Source organism: Macaca thibetana, chromosome 12 (assembly GCF_024542745.1).
Source record: "Macaca thibetana thibetana isolate TM-01 chromosome 12, ASM2454274v1, whole genome shotgun sequence".
NCBI classification, from domain to species: Eukaryota; Metazoa; Chordata; class Mammalia; order Primates; family Cercopithecidae; genus Macaca; species Macaca thibetana.
This window is the reverse complement of record NC_065589.1, coordinates 92,267,960-92,288,620: the sequence shown is the minus strand read 5'-3', so window position 1 is coordinate 92,288,620 and position 20,661 is coordinate 92,267,960. Positions and strand designations below refer to the sequence as shown.

The 20,661-nt window shown below is 36.8% G+C and overlaps 1 protein-coding gene and 1 long non-coding RNA gene across 4 annotated transcripts in view; one reads left to right on the top strand and one right to left on the bottom strand.

Annotated features, from left to right (window-relative positions):
* RND3 (Rho family GTPase 3) overlaps positions 1–20,661 on the bottom strand; it is a 1,016,315-nt gene that overhangs the window by 182,008 nt on the left and 813,646 nt on the right. The gene's annotated exons all lie outside the window — the stretch shown is intronic.
* Positions 1–20,661, top strand: part of LOC126931994 (uncharacterized) — a 67,708-nt gene that overhangs the window by 23,140 nt on the left and 23,907 nt on the right. The window contains exon 4 of one of the 3 annotated variants that reach the window (XR_007718074.1): positions 1,885–2,069. The exons of the other annotated variants lie outside the window; for them this stretch is intronic. This is a non-coding gene — a long non-coding RNA (uncharacterized LOC126931994). Of the gene's footprint in view, positions 1–1,884; positions 2,070–20,661 lie in introns of those variants that run through there. 3 annotated transcript variants of the gene reach the window in all.

The window sequence follows — 20,661 nt, the reverse complement described above, 5'->3', positions numbered from 1 at the left end:
TCCCCATATACTGCTGGATATGTAGTATCCCTGGCTTCTGCCCTCTAACTTCCAGCAGTTCTCTACTCTTCCACTCCCCACCCCTCATGCTGCCCCTATTAATTAAAATCCTCCCTAAAATGCAGTCTGTCTTTCTTCGAGAATCACTAATAGAGGTTGAAACATGGGCTTTGGAGTTAAGATGTGGATTCTAATTTTAATTTGCATGTGGGGAAAATTATTCAAAATTAAGACTGGCTTGGAGTTCAATCCTATGTTGAATTCTTAGAAAGTTCCTTGAAATACTTGAACCAAATATAAAGTCTCTCTTATCTAGAAATTGAATAACTTTTTCATTTAGCGAATGTTATGACTATCTATTACATCCTAGGGTTTTCAACAGACAATGGCAAAGGTGGAAGTGAATAAAATATGACAAAATATATCTTTGCCAATGGGAAGGAGCTGGAATCATAAAATAATTCAGGATACCCAGTTAAATTTGAGTTTAGATAACCAACTAATAGGTTTTTTTTAAAGTAAAAGTATGACCTATGCATTGGGACATATTTGAATTTTATGGGAACTATCAATGCATGGGAATATTTATACTGAAAAATGTTTGTTTATCTGAAATTCAAATTTAACCGGGTGCTCTGCACCTTGCTTGGTAAATCTATGTTAGTTACTGGTGTAATCAGACCAATATATTAGCATTAACCCTCTCTTTGTCCATGTTAAGTTGAAATACTTTGAAAGAATTTAACCATTAACACATCCACAAATTTTGAAGCCTAATATATCTTCATGTATAGATGAGTGATTATATTTAAGAAATCATCCATCAACAAATAAGTCAGCTCTCCAGGCAATTGATAGATAGAAAAATAAGATTTCTACTTCTAAGAAAATGTGTTATTTTATAAAGACACTAATTGTAAAGAATTTAAACTCTATTTCTGAATCTGGGGACCCAAGGCTAGATTTCATCATTCCTCTGAAATAGTAGGTAATATTGTGTGTATCTCCGCACTTTTCCAAGGAAGAGGACCACTGCATTTGTCAGATTCTCAGAAATTTTTAAAACACAAAACTTACTAAGAATAACTTGACTCAAAGCAAAGTTCACGCTTTAGGATTGATAGAAATGTTTTGTCTTGACTGTGGTGGTGGTTACATGTATGTATTTATGTACCAAAACTCATAGGACCATACCTAAAACTGGTGAATTTTAATTATATTTCAATTAACAAATTTTTTTTTAATTTTAAATTTAAAAAAATCAAAGTTCAAAAACAACTCAGAGAATAAACCAAGGAATACTTATTCTTTTTCCCAAATACATATTTTCCAAGAATTTCACTCCCTCTGTTGAAAATTCTTCATTCCAGAGAGAAGTCACTTAAGTAATATAACTCCTTGGGAGAACCAGATAACTAACATCATTCAAAATGTTCAAAAAGGATTAGCATTTCCAATACAATTAAAGCATTTTCTCTCTAAATTTCCTTCTCTTATCTCTATGCTAAGTGAAATAAATTAGAAAGACAACAGAAACTGATGGGCAATTTTATTATTTAAGCATTATGTGCTCTCTAAATTGTTACTACTTCTGTCCCCAAATATGTTTTTCTTACCTTGCTAGGAGCAGCATCCCTATTGATTATTAATCAACATAATGCCTGGCCTGCCAGGGAGTTATGCTCTTGAACTAATTGCCATTCACTCCTTGCCATGGTCTGAATGTTTGTGTCCCCTCGAAATTCATATATTAAAATCTTAACCCCCAACGTAATACATTAGGAGGTAGGCTCTTTGGGAGGTGATTAGGCCATGAGGATGGAACCTTCATGAATAGGATTAGTGCCCTTAGCTCTAATGAGACTCCTCTCTCCTTCCATCAAGTGACAACAAGTGAGGACACAGCAAAAGGCTTCATCTTTGTATGAGAAAACAGGCCCTCGCCAGACACCGAATCTGCCAGTGCCTTGACCTTGGGTCCTCCAGCCTTCAGAATGTTGAAAAACAAATTTCTGTTGTTCATATGCTACCCAGTCTATGATATTTTGTTATAGTACTCCAATGGACTAAGCCACTCTTATATATTCCAATAATAAAAATTATCTCTAATAAAAATCCGATTGTCCTAGTCATGTTTTATTAATTTAATTCATCTGAAAAATGGAACTAATATTGCCTGTTTGAAAGCTACTGTGCTAATTAATTTAAAAGGGGTTTATAAACTCTAAGGAACTCTATCAACTGAAAGTGTGGAAGCTAAAAGGTTAGAGTAAGTCAGATGCCTAATAATCATAAAAAAGAACAAACCTGGCTGGGCGCGGTGGCTCACACCTGTATTCCCAGCACTTTGGGAGGCCAAGGCGGGCGGATCACGAGGTCAGGAGATCAAGACCATGCTGGCTAACACGGTGAAACCCCGTCTCTACTAAAAATACAAAAAATTAGCCAGGTATGGTGGAGGGTGCCTGTAATCCCAGCTACTCGGGAGGCTAAGGCAGGAGAATGGCGTAAACTCGGGAGGCGGAGCTTTCAGTGAGCCGAGATCGCGCCACTGCACTCCAGCCTGGGCGACAGAGCGAGACTCCATCTTAAAAACAAAACAAAAAATCTTCACTACATATGAATCACTGTACACATTATCTCATTTGATCTTCAGACACCTCTTCCGTATCATTGTTATTATTCCCAATAGAAAAATAAAAAAAAAAAAATAGATTGTACCTAGATCATGTTATTTGGTAAAGACAATGAGGTAAATCCATTTCTGACATGTCCACTCTAAAGAGGATAGTGGGAATAGCTGAGAGGGCAAGATTTATGACAGATTCTGCCCTTTATGCATTTGCACTCTGACTCTTACAAGACATCTCATCAAAGGCATGTGTTCAGATACTAGTATTCATCATACAAAGAATTTGGGTTCTGTTTCTCACTCGCTCTCTAGCTCTCTGCACACATGCACACACATATATAATGCACATATATCTCATATATATTGTATATATATTATATATATGTAGGCACTGTCACATACCTATAGCTTCATTTTACTTCTAGGAAAGCTATGAAAATTCTGCCAAAAACATTGCACAAGTGAAAATGACAAATAGAAAAATAACATAGTTCACATCTGAAAATAAAATTAATGCCTTTTTATTAATATTTATATTATATGATACTGGGAAATGATTACTTTGTTTTGATCATCTGAATCATATCTGCCTGAAATTAGTTTGTATGCTAAAACATTCTTTGGTGAATAAATTCTTCAGGGTCTTTGGCATTTGCAGCTCTGGAAAAAAATCATTCTGTGGTGAGATTCGTTATTTAGTATTTATATGTTCCTTTTTCTCACATTTGCAAAATATACTCTATGATCACTTTTTAAGGTAAAGATAATTGCATGTTGATAAGGTGTCTTCAAGAGGGGTCCTGAATTCTTCAGTTCTTTATCATAATCAGCATCTACTTCTGATAACTGTAAAATAGCTGTTTCTTATAGTCCTTATATTTTACATTTTTCATTATCATTCACTGTGACAAGAAAAAATGAGTAGTATCACTTTGGGTAGGGTTTTGGGGCTTATGTGGGGTGGAGAGAGAGAGATCTTAGTCACAGAGTTCACATAACCCTCAAGACAGATTTTCCACATTCTTGATCAATGATAATCCAGATAATTAACCTGCAGGAACTAAAGGACATCAGTGTTTACTGGGGCTAGAGGATAGTCAGGCACTGATACTTGAGTAATAACAGAGAAGATATTTAACACTTACTATGTTCCAAACACTTTATGTGTCCTTTCTTACTTAGTCCTCATTATAGTCTACTAGAAAGGATGTATTCCACACCCTTTTTTTACAGATGAGCAAACAGAGGCACAGAAAGGTTAAGAAACTTGCTCGAGATCACCTAGTCAGTAAGTTGGAATTTAAACCCACCAAGCAATCTAACTCCAAAATCTCTACTTATAGTTATCTAATAGTCAGTATATATCAGAATAACACTATTTCTATTACATAGTCAAGGAATAACTCTTCATGTCCTATATTGGATGTGGGTCTCAGTCTTCCGAAATGATTATATTGCAAAATCACAAGTTCTGATTAGCTTCAAAAAGAGTGAATGATGTAAAACATTCAGGAAAAATCAGTGTCAGGTGACATGAATTGAGGTTCATGAGTTTTGACAGTCAACACAAGACCGTAAGGCGTTAGCTTACGGGAATGTATGTATCAGCCTCCTGGCCCCTGGCCATGCTGTATGTTTTCCATTTTGCTCACTTCATTTTAGATGGGCTTCTTTTATTAGGGGAGATGCCTGAGTATGTAATCAATAACATGAAAACAGAACTTGGCAGCTGTCTAGGAGACTACAGATGTTCATATGTGGCCTGTGCATATGCCTACAGACACACAGACCCCAACTGCAAAATCATCACAACACTATATACTGCCTAGAAGGCCGATTAATGGTACCACCTCTAAAGTGACAGTGAGCTGGAGGTCAATTTATATTTAGCTGCATTGGGTTAGAATGTTGATGGAATGATTCATGTAACAAAACCATCCAGGGTCCCAACACCATTCAAAATGCTTATTTTAATACTGATTTTTCTGGCAAAATGCTGTTTTAAGATGACAAGAAAAAAGTAACACAAATACAGACATAGCAGAATTGGCATGAAAAGAAATCTTTTAAGTATTTTAGAAAACGTATTAAAGAAGATCAATTTTAAATTATGACTTAAGGTCAGTAAATGAAGGCTTTCTTTCCCAGAGAAGGTAAAGAACCACACAGACAGCATTCCATCTTTTGTATGTGTGGAAGCACTTTTGAGGTGTGTGTGGGTGTAGCATGTGTGCGTGTGTATGAGTAAATCCTCCAAAAGGGGAGGAATAACCCTGTTGACCAACTCAGGGTAGCTATGGCATAAATATCAGAAAACTAAAGCTGATCTGACTAACAATTATCTGAAATAAAAAGAGTACACTTTACACTAACTTTTGCAACACAACCATGCTCCCTGAAACATAGAGCTTGTTTACAAATTCAACTGGGACACAATCCAAGGGAGTTTAGTTGTAGAAGTTAAAAAATAGGTAAATTATGAATTGGTTTGGTCTCCAAGTAAGTCTTATGGCATTATGATAAAAATGACAATGCTGCTATAGTGAAATTTTGCACTTGAGGATGATACTGCTGTCATTTTAATGTGTGAAATGGCTGAAAAGATGTTCCACAGTGCATACACACTTGATTCAGATTCCAAATTCTACCTGTTATACCATGCAGTCTAGATGGTTCAGGCTATCATTTTTCCTCTGTACCTCCTTCCTGATCTCACTTGACAATGAGCTCTGAAATTCCACGAGGTCTGACCCAGACCCATAAAGGAAAGTTCAGGGTTACTGCTATTTCCAATGCCAAGAAACTCCCTAGAGCAGGGCAGCCTAAGACCCCTATCAGGCCCATGCCTCTAGATCACATCCCTTCAATCCATCTTTTATACTGGCTGCCAAAATGATAGTCCAAATGTGAAAATCTAACCATGAAGCCTTGGCTTAAAACCCTTAAAATGCTTTCCTAGTGCCTATACGAGTAAACTGTAAATTCCTTTACTTGGCAAAGAACTTCAGGATCTGGCCACTACCTAGAAGTCAACTCTCATCTGTCATTTCTGGATTGCTCTTTGCAAACTGGCAATCTTGAACTACTTAGAGTTCTCTGAATGCGCCAATCCCTCCGTTGGCACCCTGCCAGGGTTCTTCCTGGAACAGCCTCCCAGCTTGGGTGCCTGACAGCCTCATTCATTCTTCAAGCTTCTGTTCAAATGCTACCTCTTCTGAGAAGGCAATGCTTCCAGTGGTCTTGTTGAGTGAGTTCCCTGTGTTCAGGGAAAGCTGAGAGAGTTTGGATGTTAGTCCCTTCCAAATCTCATGTTAAAATGTGATCCCTAATTTTTAAGGTGGGGCCTAGTAGGAGGTGTTTGCTTCATGGGGGTGGATCCCTCATGTATGGCTTGGTGCTATCTTCAAGGTAATGAGTTACCTCAAAGTGTATTAGTTACTATGAGATCTGATTGCTAAAAATAGTCTGGCACTGCCCCCGACCCTCTTGCTCCTTCTCCCACCATATGACATGCCAGCCATCTCAACTTCTGCCACAAGTAAAAGCTTCCTGAGGCCTCATCACAAGCTTAGCAGATGTCAGTGCCATGTTTTTTGTACACCCTACAGAACTATGAGCCAAATAAACCTCTTTTCTTTATAAATTACCAAGCTTTGGGTATTTCTTTATAGCAATGCAAAATGGACTACTACAGTAATCAACCAGAAAGAGCTTTTTATGAATGACTGACATAACCATCCTAACTACTTAAAAGACATTTTTCTGTGGTGAAGGTTTTGAAGACTATTATTCATTCTTTCATTCTGTCCAGAGTCACCCGATAAAGTCACCAACAACTGATGACCAAAATCAACCTATGAATGCTCATTCTCCAAGTGAATGGAGTACCTTGGTACTCTCTAGTACCTTGGTAAAAAATATGAGGCAATATAGTCCAGCAATGAAGAGTAAAGACTTAGGGGGACTGTCTTAGTTCATTTGTGATACTCTAAGGGAATACTGGGGCTAAATAATTTGTAAAGAACAAAGGTTTATTTGACTCATGATTCTACTGGTTGAAAGACTGAGCATCTGGTGAAAGCCTCAGGCTACTTCCATTCATGGCAGAAGGCAAAAGGGAGTCAGTGTGCGCAGAGATCACATGGTGAGAGAGGAAGCAAGAGAGTGAGAGGCGAGGTGCCAGGCTCTTTTTAATAATCAGATTTCAAAGGAACCAACAGAGCAAGAGCTCACTACCCGCCCCCAGGGAAGGCATTAATCTATTCATAACATATTAGGCATCTCCCATTAGGCACCACCTCCAACACTGAGAATCATGTGAAATTTGGAGAGAAAAAACATCCAAATTATAGTATTCTGTCCCTAGTCCCACAAATCTCATGTTCTTCTCATATTACAAAATGCAATCATCCTTTTTTTTTTCTTTTTTCTTTTCTTTTTTTTTTTTTTTTTTGAGATGGAGTCTCGCTCTGTCATCCAGGCTGGAGTGCAGTGGCATGATCTGTGCTCATGGCAAGCTCCACCTCCCAGGTTCACACCATTCTCTTGCCTCAGCCTCCTGAGTAGCTGGGACTACAGGTACCCACCACCACACCCGGCTAATTTTTTGTATTTTTAGTAGAGATGGGGTTTCACCATGTTAGCCAGGATGGTCTCGATCTCCTGACTTCATGATCTGCCTACCTCAGCCTCCCAAAGTGCTGGGATCAAGGTGTGAGCCACCACTCCCGGCCAATCATCCTTTTTTAATAGTCCTCAAGACCATGTCTATGGCTCATGCCTGTAATCCCATCACTTTGGGAGACCGAAGTGAGCAGATCACTTGGGGCCAGGAGTTTGAGACCAGCCTGGCCAACATGGTGAAACCCCATCTCAACTAAAAATACAAAAATTAGCCAGGCATGGTGTTGCACACCTGTAATCCCAGCTACTCAGGTAGCTGAGGCACAGGAATGGCTTGAACCCAGGAGATGGATGTTGCTGTAAACCAAGATTGTGCCACTGCACTTTAGTCTGGGTGACAGGTGAGACTCTGTCTCAATAAAACAAACAAACGAACAAAAAATAAAAAACAGTCTCCAAAAGTCTTAACTTACTTCAACACCAACTCAAAAGTTCAAAGTCCAAAGTCTCATATGAGACTCAGGGAAAGTTTCTTCCAGCTATTAGCCTGTAAAATAAAAACTAAGTTCTTTTCTTCCAAGATTTAACGGTTACCAGGCATTGGGTAAACACTACTATTCCAAAAGGGATAAATTGGCAAAAAGAAAAGGGTAACAGGCCTCACATAAATCCAAAACTCAGCAAGGTAGACGTCAAGTCTGAAAACTCCAATATACTCTCCTTTGACTCCATGCCCTATATCCTAGGAACACTGGTGCCACTGGTGGGCCACATGACTATTTTCACAGGTTGGCCTGTGACTAAAATATCCCTGGATTTTCCAGGCTGTGATTGCATGCTGCCAGAGAGTCTATAATTCAGGAGTCTGGAGAATGGTGGCCTGATCTCACAACTCCACTAGCCATTGCCCTAGTACAGGCTCTTTGCTGTGGCTTCACCGCTGTGATAGGCTTCTGTCTGTCAAAAAGCACCCGGGCATTTTGATACACCCTCTGAAATTTACATAGAAGCTTTCAAGTCTCCACCACTTTTGCATTTTGGGAGACGGTAGACTAAGCACCATGTGGACACTGCCAAAATTTATGGCTTGTGCTCTCTGGAATAGCAGCCCAAGTAGAACCTGAGGCTGTTTAAGCCACAGATGGAGCTACAGCAGTGGGGATGTATGAAGCAGAGTCTCAGGGCAGCACAGGGCACCAGCATTCCAGGCCTTGAGTAGAAGTGGGAACTATAATCTAGCAATACTACACATTCTGGTTGTTGCATACAATTACAACTAATATCAATTAGCCCAATATGCACACTCATTCCAGAAAGACTCAAGTGTGAAAAGGATAGGTGAAAATCTAATTAGAATTTGCAAACAAATTGGCTGGATATTGAATTGTACCTCTTAATGAACAGAGGAAATACAGAAGGAAGTTTTAGCTAGATGTTAGTATAAGATGAAAATGCTTCAGAGGATTGCAACCAGCCAATGTTCTCACTCAGTCCAATGCCAAATTGGAAGTAAACTGTCAATAACGTTTTTGGTTTCTTTAGGGAAGGTTTTCATCAATAGGATTTTTTGACTAAAACATAGTTTCTAACTTTTTTCTTAAGGCTAGTCTCATTGCTAACTTTATAAAAATAACTTTGTCGAAACCAAACCATACTTCAAAAGAATTCTGCCATATTACCATTAAATGAGGCTATATTTTAAATAGCAATGGTACCAGAACTGTCTACTCATAAAAGGTGCATTTCTACACGCTTTTCCTTTACATGAAATCAAATACAAAAGGCCATGGATAAATTTTCTGCCAACTCAATTGGAGCTAGAACCATTTTATTTTTCCAAATTGCAGTGGTAGCAAGACTGAAAGTCCCTGCCATAAAAGACAAATCACATGGAAACTGAAGACAGAATATTTGGGGCAAACTGGGGGGTTTAACGAGGCTTTTGTGACTGCAATTAAATTCCTGTGAAGGCCTGGTTTTAATCCCAAATACCAAGTGGACCCCTTCATTTATTTGTCCTAAATTTAATTCAAACAAACATATCCCAAACTAATCCATTATTCCTCCCCCCACCTTATTTTGTACAACTCTGATCTTTTGTCTGGTTTCCCCTGGCTCAGTTATAAAGGACTACAAACTCAAATATATATAAGAATTTAGCATACAAAAGTGGTACTTCCTGTCAGTAAGAAAATATGGGTTATTCAACAAATGGTGTCAGAAAGTAATAAACCATTTGGAGGAAAAAACCCCACAAAATTGGATATTTACCCCGTTTCATAAATTACTTCAAAGACTAAAAAGAATTAAAAAGAAAACATGGGTAATTTTTAAAATTAACATAGAATGGGAAAAGTCTTTATAAGAGAGACAACTCAAACTATATTTAATTGTTCATGATTAATAGAATGACAAACAACTGGAAAAATTACATCCAGCGTATGTAAAATATCAAATAATTATTTTAAATCTAATAATTGCTTAGCACGTAAAGAATGTTGACATACAATCCATTAGGAAAAACAGAGGCAAATAGCATGAACAAAGGGGTACACATACACTTACACACTGCTATAAATAAATTTTAAACATATAAAAACATACTCAGCTGGGCATGGTGATTCCCACCTGTAATCCCAGCACTGTAAGAGGTCAAGGTGGGTGAATCACCTGAGGTCAGGAGTTCAAGACCAGCCTGGCTATCATGCTGAAACCCTGTCTCTACTAAAAATACAAAAAAATTAGCTGGACACAGTGGTGCATGCCTGTAGTCCCAGCCACTTGGGAGGCTGAGGCTGGAGAATCACTTGAACCTAGGAGAAGGAGATTGCAGGGAGCTGAGATCGCACCACTGCACTCCAGCCTGGGCGATGGAGCAAGACTCTGTCTCAAAAAACAAACAAACAAACAAACAAACAAAACCAGAAAACATACTCAAACTTCTTTAAAATTACATAAATACAAATTTAAAATGTAAGAAGATAGTACTTGTACCTAAGAGTCTGCTAATTCAGTCTGATTATAGAGCTTTTGGAAATCAGGGCCACCATATTTCACATGCCACGGAACTCCAGGGACACCATTCATATAGGATTGTATGTTGTCCAGTATAGGAACCATGAGGAAAACAGGCCCTCTCAAACACTCACTGTTAATGAGATTATCAAAAAATATACATTAATGTTTTAAACACTCTGAACTTAGAACTAGCATTTCACCTTTAGGGCATTGTCTTATAGTCACTGAGTACTGCCTTGCAGGGTATGCACTGTCAGAAAGTCCCATTCCCATAGTCTGTGGTGTAAATGCCATCTCTCTAGGAATTGGGTAAATGACTGACTTAGCTTCGCACAAATGTGTGCAAAGACATATGTGCAAAGATGTTAATTGCTTCAAATTTAGAATAGACAAAAAAACAGGAGAAAAAAAATGTAATCCAGTAGGAAATTTGCTTAAATCATTCATGGTACATACACAGAATAGCATAAGATGCAGCCATTAAAAGAATGAAGCAGTAGTTCTCAATAGGTGCTGATTTGGAGAGATCTGTAAGCTATATTTTTAAGGAAAAAGCAAAGTTCAGAGCCGTGCAAATTATGCTGTTATTTGTATTTTTTGGAGTATGTGTGTGTGCATGTTAAAGATAAACTTTTAAAAAGCAGATAGCTTTTTCAGCAAAAAAGGTACAAAGGAATTTATTAATGATGAATGCCATTAAAAAACCGAGTCAGAAGTGGAACTGCTTATTTGTCAATGTATACCTTTTTTATGTTCTCTGAAAATATTATAAAGTTCATGTATAATAGTTCAACAAAATAAACAACCTATTTTAAAAATTTGATTTTCAATATTCGAATTAAAAACAACTATGACAGGTTAATAACATTTAAAGATTGTGAGAAAAAAAATTGCACGGAAAAGGTGAGGTCCCCTGCCACCTCCACCAGAACAGATGCTGGTATCCACAGGTGGGTTTAGATGGTTCACAATACAGGACTCTGTGCAGACAACTTCCAGTACCAGCCTGGAGCCTGGTAGACTTGCTTGGTGGCTAGACTCAGAAGAGAGATAACAATCACAGCAGTTCAGCTTTCAGGAAGCCACATCCATAGGAAAAGGGGGAAGTACTATATCAAAGGAACACCCTGTGGGACAAAAGAATCTGAACAGCAGTCTTGAGCCCTAGACCTTTCCTCCGACATAGCCTGTCCAAATGAGAAGGAACCAGAAAACCAACTCTGGTAGTATGACAAAACAAGGCTATTTAACAACCCCAGAAAATCACCCTAGCTCACCAACAGTGGATCTAAACCAAGAACAAAAAACCTCTGATTTACCTAAAAAAGAATTTAGGAGGTTAGTTATTACACTACTCAGGGATGCACGAGAGAATGGCGAAGCCCAATGCAAGGAAATTAAGAAAAAAGAAAAGATATAAGAAGTAAAGGGAGAAATAGTCAAGGAAATAGATAGCATAAAGAAAAAACAGGCAAAACTTCAGGAAGCATTGGGCACACTTACAGAAATGTAAAATGCTCTGGAAAGTCTCAGCAACAGAATTGAACAAGTAGAAGGAAGAAATTCAGAGATCGAAGACAAGGTCTCCAAATTAACCCAATCCAACAAAAACAAAGAAAAAAGAATAAGAAAATATGAACAAAGTCTCCAAGAAGTCTAGGATTATGTTAAACGACTAAACCTAAGAAAAATTGGTGTTCCTGAGGAAGAACAGAAATCAAAAATTTGGAAAACAGATTTGGGAGAATAATCGAGGAAAACTTCCCCAATCTTGCTAGAGACCTAGACATCCAAACACAAGAAGCCTAAAGAACACCTGGGAAATTCATCACAAAAAGGTCACTGCCTAGGTACATTGTCATCAGGTTATCTAAAGTTAAGACAAAGGAAAGAATCTTAAGAGCTGTTAGACACAAGCACCAGGTAACCTATAAAGGAAAACCTATCAGATTAACAGCAGATTTCTCAGCAGAAACCCCACAAGCTAGAAGAGATTGGGGCCCTACCTTCAGCCTCCTCAAGCAAAACAGTTACCAGCCAAGAATTTTGTATTCAGTGAAACTAAGCATCATATATGAACGAAAGATAGTCTTTTTCAGACAAACAAACGCTGAGAGAATTCACCACTACCGATCCACCACTACAAGAACTGCTAAAAGGAGCTCTAAATCTTGAAACAGATTCTGGAAACACATCAAACAGAACCTCTTTAAGGCATAAATCACACAGAACCTATAAAACACAAATACAATTAAAAAACCGAAAACAAAAATAACAAAAATACACAGGCAACAAATAGCACAATGAATGGAATGGTACCTCACATCTCAATACTAACATTGAATGTAAATGGCCTAAATGCTACACTTAAAAGATACAGAACTTCAGAATGGATAAGAACTCAGTAACCAACTATCTACTGCCTTCATGGGACTCACCTAACACATAAGGACTCACGTAAAGTAAAGGGGCAAAAAAAGGCATTTCATGCAAATGTACACCAAAAGTAAGCAGGGGTAGCTATTCTTCTATCAGACAAAATAAACTTTAAAGCAACAGCAGTTAAAATAGACAAAGAGGGACAGTATATAATGCTAAAAGGCCTTGTCCAGCAGGAAAATATCACAATCCTAAACATATGCACCTAACACTGGAGCTTCCATATTTATAAAACAATTACTAATAGACCTAAGAAATGAGATAGACAGCAACACAATAATAGTGGGGGACTTCAGTACTCTAGTGACAGTACTAGACAGGTCATCAAGACAGAAAGTCAACAAAGAAACAATGGATTTAAACCACAGTAGAATGAAACTAGAAATCAACTCTAAAAGTAGCCTTCAAAACCATGCTAATACATGGAAATTAAAAAACCTGCTCCTGGATGAGCATTGGGTCAGAAATGAAATCAAGATGGAAATTTAAAAATTCTTTGAACTGAATGACAATAATGACACAATTTATCAAAACCTCTGGGATACAGCAAAGGTGGTGCTAAGAGGAAAGTTCATAGCCCTAAACGCCTACATCAAAAAGACCAAAAGAGCACAAACTGACATTCTAAGGTCACAACTCAAGGAACTAGAGAAACAAGAACAAACCAAACCCAAACCCAGCAGAAGAAAGGAAATAACCAAGATTAGAGCAGAACTAAATGAAATTGAAACAAACAAATGCAAAAGATAAATGAAATAAAAAGCTGCTTATTTGAAAAGATAAATAAAAGATAGACCATTAGTAAGATTAACCAAGAAACGAAGGGAGAAAAATCCAAATAACCCCATTAAGAAATGAAATGGGAGATATTACAACTGACACCACTGAAATACAAAATATCATTCAAGGCTACTATGAACACCTTTACACACATAAACTAGAAAACGTAGAAAAGGTGGATAAGTTCCTGTTAAAATACAACCCTCCTAACTTAAATCAGGAAGAATTAGATACCCTGAACAGACCAATAACAAGCAGCAAGGTTGGAATGTTAGTTTAAAAATACCAACAAAAAAAAAGTCCAAGACCAGATGGATTCTACTAGACTTCTACTAGAATTCTACCAGCAGAATTCTACTAGACATTCAAAGAATTTGGTACCCATCCTGTTTACACTATTCCACAAAATAGAGAAAGAGGGAACCCTCCCTAATTCATTTGGTGAAGCCAGTATCACCCTAATACCAAAACCAGGAAAGGACATAACTGAAAAAGAAAACTACAGACCAATATCCCTGATGAACATAGATGCTAAAAACCTTAACAAAATACTAGCTAACCGAATCCAACAACATATCAAAAAGATAATCCAAGATGATCAAGTGGGTTTCATACCAGGGATGCAGGGATGGTTTAACATACACAAGTCAATAAACATGATACACTGAATAAACAGAATTAATAACAAAAATCACATGATCATCTCAATAGATGCAGGAAAAACATGACAAAATCCATCATCCCTTTATGATTAAAAGTCAGCAAAATTGGCATACAAGGGATATATCTCAATGTAATATAACCCTGGAAGGAATAAGAAAAGGATGCCCACTCTCACCTCTCCTCTTCAACATAGTACTGGAAGTCCTAGCCAGAGCAATCAGAGAAGAAAAAGAAATAAAGGGCATCCAAACTGGTAAAGAGGAAGTTAAACTGACACTGTTTGCTGACGATATGATCATTTACCTTAAAAACTCTAAAGACTCCCCCAGAAAGCTCCTAGAACTGATAAAAGAATTCAGCAAAGTTTTCAGATACAAGATTAATCTACACAAATTGGTAGCTCTTCTATACACCAACAGTGACCAAGCAGAGAATCAAATCAAGAACTCAACCCCTTCTACAGTAACTGCAAAAAAAAATAAAATAAATAAAATACTTAGGAATATACCTAAGCAAGGAGGCAAAAGACCTCTACAAGGAAAACTACAAAATACTGCTTAAAGAAGTCATAGATGACACAAACAAATGGAAACCCATGCTCATGGATAGGTGGAATCAATATTGTGAAAGTGACCCTACTGTCAAAAGCAATCTACAAATTCAACATAATCCCCATCAAAATACCACCATCATTCTTCACAGAATTAGAAAAACAATTCTAAAATTAATATGGAACTAAAAAAGAGCCTACATAGCCAAAGTAAGACTAACCGAAAGGAACAAATCTGGAGGCATCACACTACCCGATTTCAAAGTATACTATAAGGCCATAGTCACCCAAATGGTATGGTATTGGTATAAAAATAGGCACATAGATCAGTGGAACAGAATAGAGAACCCAGAAATAAACCCAGATACTTACAGCCAACTGATCTTCAACAAAGCAAACAAAAACATGAAGTGGGGAAAGGATACTCTTTTCAACAAATGATGCTGGGATAATTGGCTAGCCACATGTAGGAGAATGAAACTGGATCCTCATCTCTCACCTTATACAAAAATCAACTCAAGATGGATTAAGGACTTAAATCTAATGCCCGAAACTGTAAAAATTCTAGAAGATAACATTGGGAAAACCCTTCTAGACGTTGGCTTAAGCAAGGATTTCATGACCAAAAACCCAAAAGCAAATGCAATAAAAACAAAGATAAATAGCTGGGACTTAATTAAACTAAATAGCTTTTGCATGACAAAAGGAACAGTCAGCAGAGTAAACAGACAACCCACAAAATGGGAGAAAATCTTCACAATTTATAAATCTGACAAAAAACAAATATCCAGAATTTACAATGAACTCAAACAAATCAGTAAGAAAAAAACAATCCCATCAAAAAGTGGACTAAGGACGTGAATAGATAATTCTCAAAAGAAGATACACAAATGGCCAACAAACATATGAAAAAAATCAACATCATTAATGATTGGGGAAATCCAAATCAAAACCACAATGTGATACCACCTTACTCCTGAAAGAACGGCCATAATCAAAATAATAAAAAGCAGTGATATTGGGGTGGATGTGGTGATCAGGGAACATTTCTCCACTGCTGGTGGGAATGTAAACTAGTACAGCTACTATGGAAAACAGTGCAGAGATCCCTTAAAGAACTAAAAGTAGAAGTACCATTTGATCCAGCAATCCTACTACTGGGTATCTACCCAGAGGAAAATAAGCCATTAGGTGAAAAAGATACTTGCACACATATGTTTACAGCAGCACAATTCACAATTGCAAAATCGTGGAACCAGTCCAAATGCCCATCAATCAATGAGTGAATAAACTGTGCTATAATGAGTGAATAAACTGTTCTTGTCATGTTGTTAATTTTTTTCTGGTTGTTTTAAATATTATTTGTTTTTTTATTTTCCTCTTTATAGTTTGTCATTGTGGTTTGGTAGATTTCTGCAGTGGTACCATTTGAGTCCTTTCCCCTCCTCCTTTGTGTGATTGTGTTAGTACTGGTTTTGAACTTTTGTGTGGTTTCATTATGGTAAATGTAGTTCTTTCTCTTCCAAGTTTAAGACTCCTCTGAGCATTTCCTGTGAGACTGGTATAGCGGTAACAAATTCTCTCAGCATGTGTTTGTTACTTCTGAAGGATAATTGTACTGGATATAATATTCTTGAGTGTCAGTATTTTTTTTTCAGAACTTTAAATGTATCATTCACTCTCTTCTGGCCTTTAAGGTTATAAATTTAATCTTCATTGTTCTTCAGTAACCTCAGTGTGCATTAATAATTCAAATAATTCGATTTATACAGCTGAAAAAGATAACAGAATCAATGAGTTTGCTATTCTAAACTCAGGTTACTACTGTCTTTTTAGTTTAGGCAAAAGTATCATACATAGAGCAGTGAAAGTTGTATAGATTATTAAATTTCTCAAATAAATAAATATTTGAATACATTTTTAGCAAATTCATTAGCAACTGCTGAGAATCTATTCAACAGCAACTTGAGGGAATATCCTTCTTTTTGATCTTCCTTCTTTTTATTTTATATGAAAGAGCTTTCAAAAGAAGTGAAGCATCTGATTTCCTTCAAAGATAAATGGGTGGCTGACTACACATATTTTAAGTCCAATTCAAAGATGGAAAAATTACTGAAAAATGATTTATATCTAAAATATAGCAAGCAAGAACTCCTACAAATCAATAAGGACATGGTAAACACATCAAGTTTTTAATTGTGCAAAAGACTTAAATAGGCTCATCACAAAAAAGGAGTATCCAAATTACCAATATTCATGTGAAAGAGTACTTGACATTTTTACCCACCAGGGAAACAGTGACTAAAACCACAATGAGACTAAAATGGCTAAAAATTTATAAACTGACAATAACAAACACTGACTAGTAGGACTGTGAATGGCACAATCATTTTTGAAAAATGTTTGGCATTATCTACTAAATGTAAACACTGTCTCTCCTACAGCTCTGTACTTTTCCTCCTACTTATACACCAAGATAATGAGTACATATAGCCACCAAAAACATGGACAAGAAAGTTCATAATTATTAAGAAGATTTCTAAACTTGAAACAACCAAATTACTCCTTATCTGGAGAATAGTTAAATAATTTGTAGTATACTTATTAAACGGAATACTATACAACACTAATAAAAAGAAAAAAAATGACTATGCAAAACCATGAATAATCTTACAAATAAGTTTAGGAAAACAGTTGGAAATACATTCTGAATAATAATATTTATAGAAATTTTAAAAACAGGCTACAGCAAAAGTAAGAAAAGTTATTTCTGGGAAAATAGAGTATTGAGTGGTATGAAGCAACCTTATAATGTGCTTCAAGTAATCTATTATGTTTACTTGAATGTACACGCATGTAAGAAATCATTGAGAAATACATTTAAGATTAGTACACCTTATGCACTTTACTTCATATATATTATTACTCAATTAAGAAAATAAAATTTAAAAATTAAATCTGAACTGAAATCATGTTTTGTTCATTGCCTAGGAAATATTTTCCTAAAACTGTGTGACGAGTGCTTGGAAATACTGAGCCGGACATTTGGAAACTGCTAAGATAGTTTCATGTTCACCGTACTCATTGAATAATCAAAGAACCAGCACTTATTCTCTCAGATTCCTCTGAATATATTGGAAGACAAAAAAAACAAAAACAAAAACAAAACAAAAAAAACACCAAAAATCAACTCCCAGAGTATAATTAAAGAATAATAATCCACTACAATTATTTTCACACCAAAATTTGCCATATTCAGAGACACATTGCATTAAATGCCTAGAAAAACAACTATTTGGTAAATAGAAATTAAAATGTTTACCACTTATAGAGCACTCTCTATGTGTCAGTCACTATGTTAACTACTTTGCATACTTACTTACTTTTTATAAACCCTATGAGCTAGGTATTCTCAGCCTCATTTTCTAGAATAAAAAACTAAGGCTCATAGCTATGTTAAAATCTGCCTATGGTGCTGAGCACAGTGGCTCATGCCTATAATCCCAGCATTTTGGGAGGCTGAGGTAGGAAGATTGCTTGAGCCCAGGAGGTCAGAACCAGCCTGAGCAACATGGTGAGACCAATCTCTAAAAAAATAAAATAAATAAAATAAAAATAAAAATTAGCCAAGTATGGTGGCACAAACCTATAATCTCAGCTACTTGAGAACCTGAGGTGAGAAGATCACTTGAGCCTGGGTGACAGAGTAAGGCCCTTTCTCTGAAAAATAAATTAAATCAATCAATCTGCCTATTATGCCAGCCAGTTAGTGGTAGAAATAGGACATTAACCCAGATTTTCTCAACACCAAATACCTCCTGTTGAATATTGCCTTCGAAACCTGCCTCTGACTTATTTTGGGTTCTGTTTAGAATTTAACAGCAGAAGGAGAGTAGAAACTTTCTGAATCTACTTTGTTAAAAAGAAAAATACCACAGTTGCTGGACAGTAAGAGGATCACTCATTTAATGGAAATTTTGAAAACACTCCATATTTTTATCCACAGTTAATTGTCACTTTCTTAGGGAAGTTTTCTTTGATACCAAATCTAAGCCCAACTCATATTATGACTTCTATTTTATACTCTGATTGTATCCTGTATTTCTCTTTTGTAGTATTTTCAGTAAGAATTAAATTTAAAAATGCAATTGATTTAATGTCAGTCTTTCCGATAGGAAACTTGTTTTTCTTGTTCTCATAGTATTTCCACACTCCAGTAAAATTCCTGGATCACTATAGCTCCTTGGTTTATATTTGTGAATTACTGAATCACTTAAAATGCCATCAGCTGCAAGAAAGGAAAACATCTGAAGGAAACTGATTAAACCCATATGAGAATGAGTAATTTTATAGAATAAGAAACCCAGGTTGAGTACCCCTAATTCAAATATCTGAAATCCAGGATGCTCTAAAATCAGAAACTTTTTGAGCCCTGGCATGATGCCACAGGAGGAAAATTCTACACTTCACCTCATTTGATTGGTCACAATCAAGATGTAATCAAAACTTTTTTTTGTACACAAAATTCTTTAAAATATTTTATAAAATTACCTTCAGGCTAATGTATATAAGGTGTACATGAAACATAAATGAATTCAGTATTTAGACTTGGGCCCTGTCCTCAAGATATTTCATCATATATATGCAGATATTCCAAAATCTGAAAAAAAAAAAATATTGAAATCTGAAACACTTCTGGTCCTAAGCATTTGAAATAAAGGATACTGAGTCGGTGTAAGACCCCTTCAGACATTGTGTGTTGGGACTCCCACCTCCCTTCCTAAGGTTATCTTGTTCTTTCTTCCATTGTTGGTTTTTAGGTTCAGGCTTAGAGTAATGTAGTTACAGTTATTTCAGACATAACAAAGTCCAGAGGCAGAAAGGTGCTGATAGGTGAAGCCGGCTGGGCTTCTGGGTCAGGCAGGGACTTAGTGAGCTTTTCTGTCTAGCTAAAGGTTTGTAAACATACCAAGAAGCACAATGTAAAAACGCACCAATCAGTGCTCTGTGTCTAGCTACAGGTTTGTAAACACACCAATCAGCACTCTGTAAAAATGGACCAATCAGCCCTCTGTAAAAATGGACCAATTAGCAAGATGTGGGTGGGGCCAAATAAGGGAATAAAAGCAGGCCACTCGCGCCAGCAGCAGCAACCAAGTCGGCGCCTTTCAACACCGTAGGAGCTTTGTTCTTTCACTCTTCCCAAAAAATCTTGCTGCTGCTCACTCTTTGGGTCCACACTACCTTTATGAGCTGTAACACTCACCATGAAGGTCTGCGGCTTCAATCCTGAAGTCAGCAAGACCACAAAGCCGCCAGAAGGAAGAAACTCTGGACACATCTGAACATCTGAAGGAACAAATTCCAGACACACCGTCTTTAAGAACTGTAGCACTCACCATGAGGGTCAGCAGCTTCCTTTGTTCTTGAAGTCAGCAAGACCAAGAACCCACTGGAAGGAACCAATTCCAGAAACAGTGCTATCTCTTCAAAATGTATTAGGAATAAGAAATACTTCCCCAAAGCTCTAGTGGTGGTCTTCTCATGTCTCACTGGGTAGAACTGGACCATGTGCCCACATATAAATAAATCCATGGTAGAAGTAATAGTTAGATTTTGATCAATCATTTTAAATCACTGATGTAATTTTAAATAAATGATTTTGAGAAATCATTGTTGGCTTTGATAGATCAGATTTTGCTCCTGGTAGAAAAATGGCCACCAATTCTGGTAAGAGAGGAGCAGTGGTATGAATGGGTCAGGGAAACTTGTTATGTGTTGTCTGTTCATGCCCTGCATGACTGGTGGGAGATTTTAGAATTTTAAATAGCGTAGAGTAGAGCTAAAGTAAAGTTGGTAAAGCCCTAGGGGAGAGTTCTGTAGATCTATATCACAAATAAAAAATTTAACAGAAGGTTTTAGGGGTTTACAAAACAGTATTTCATTTTATATGGAG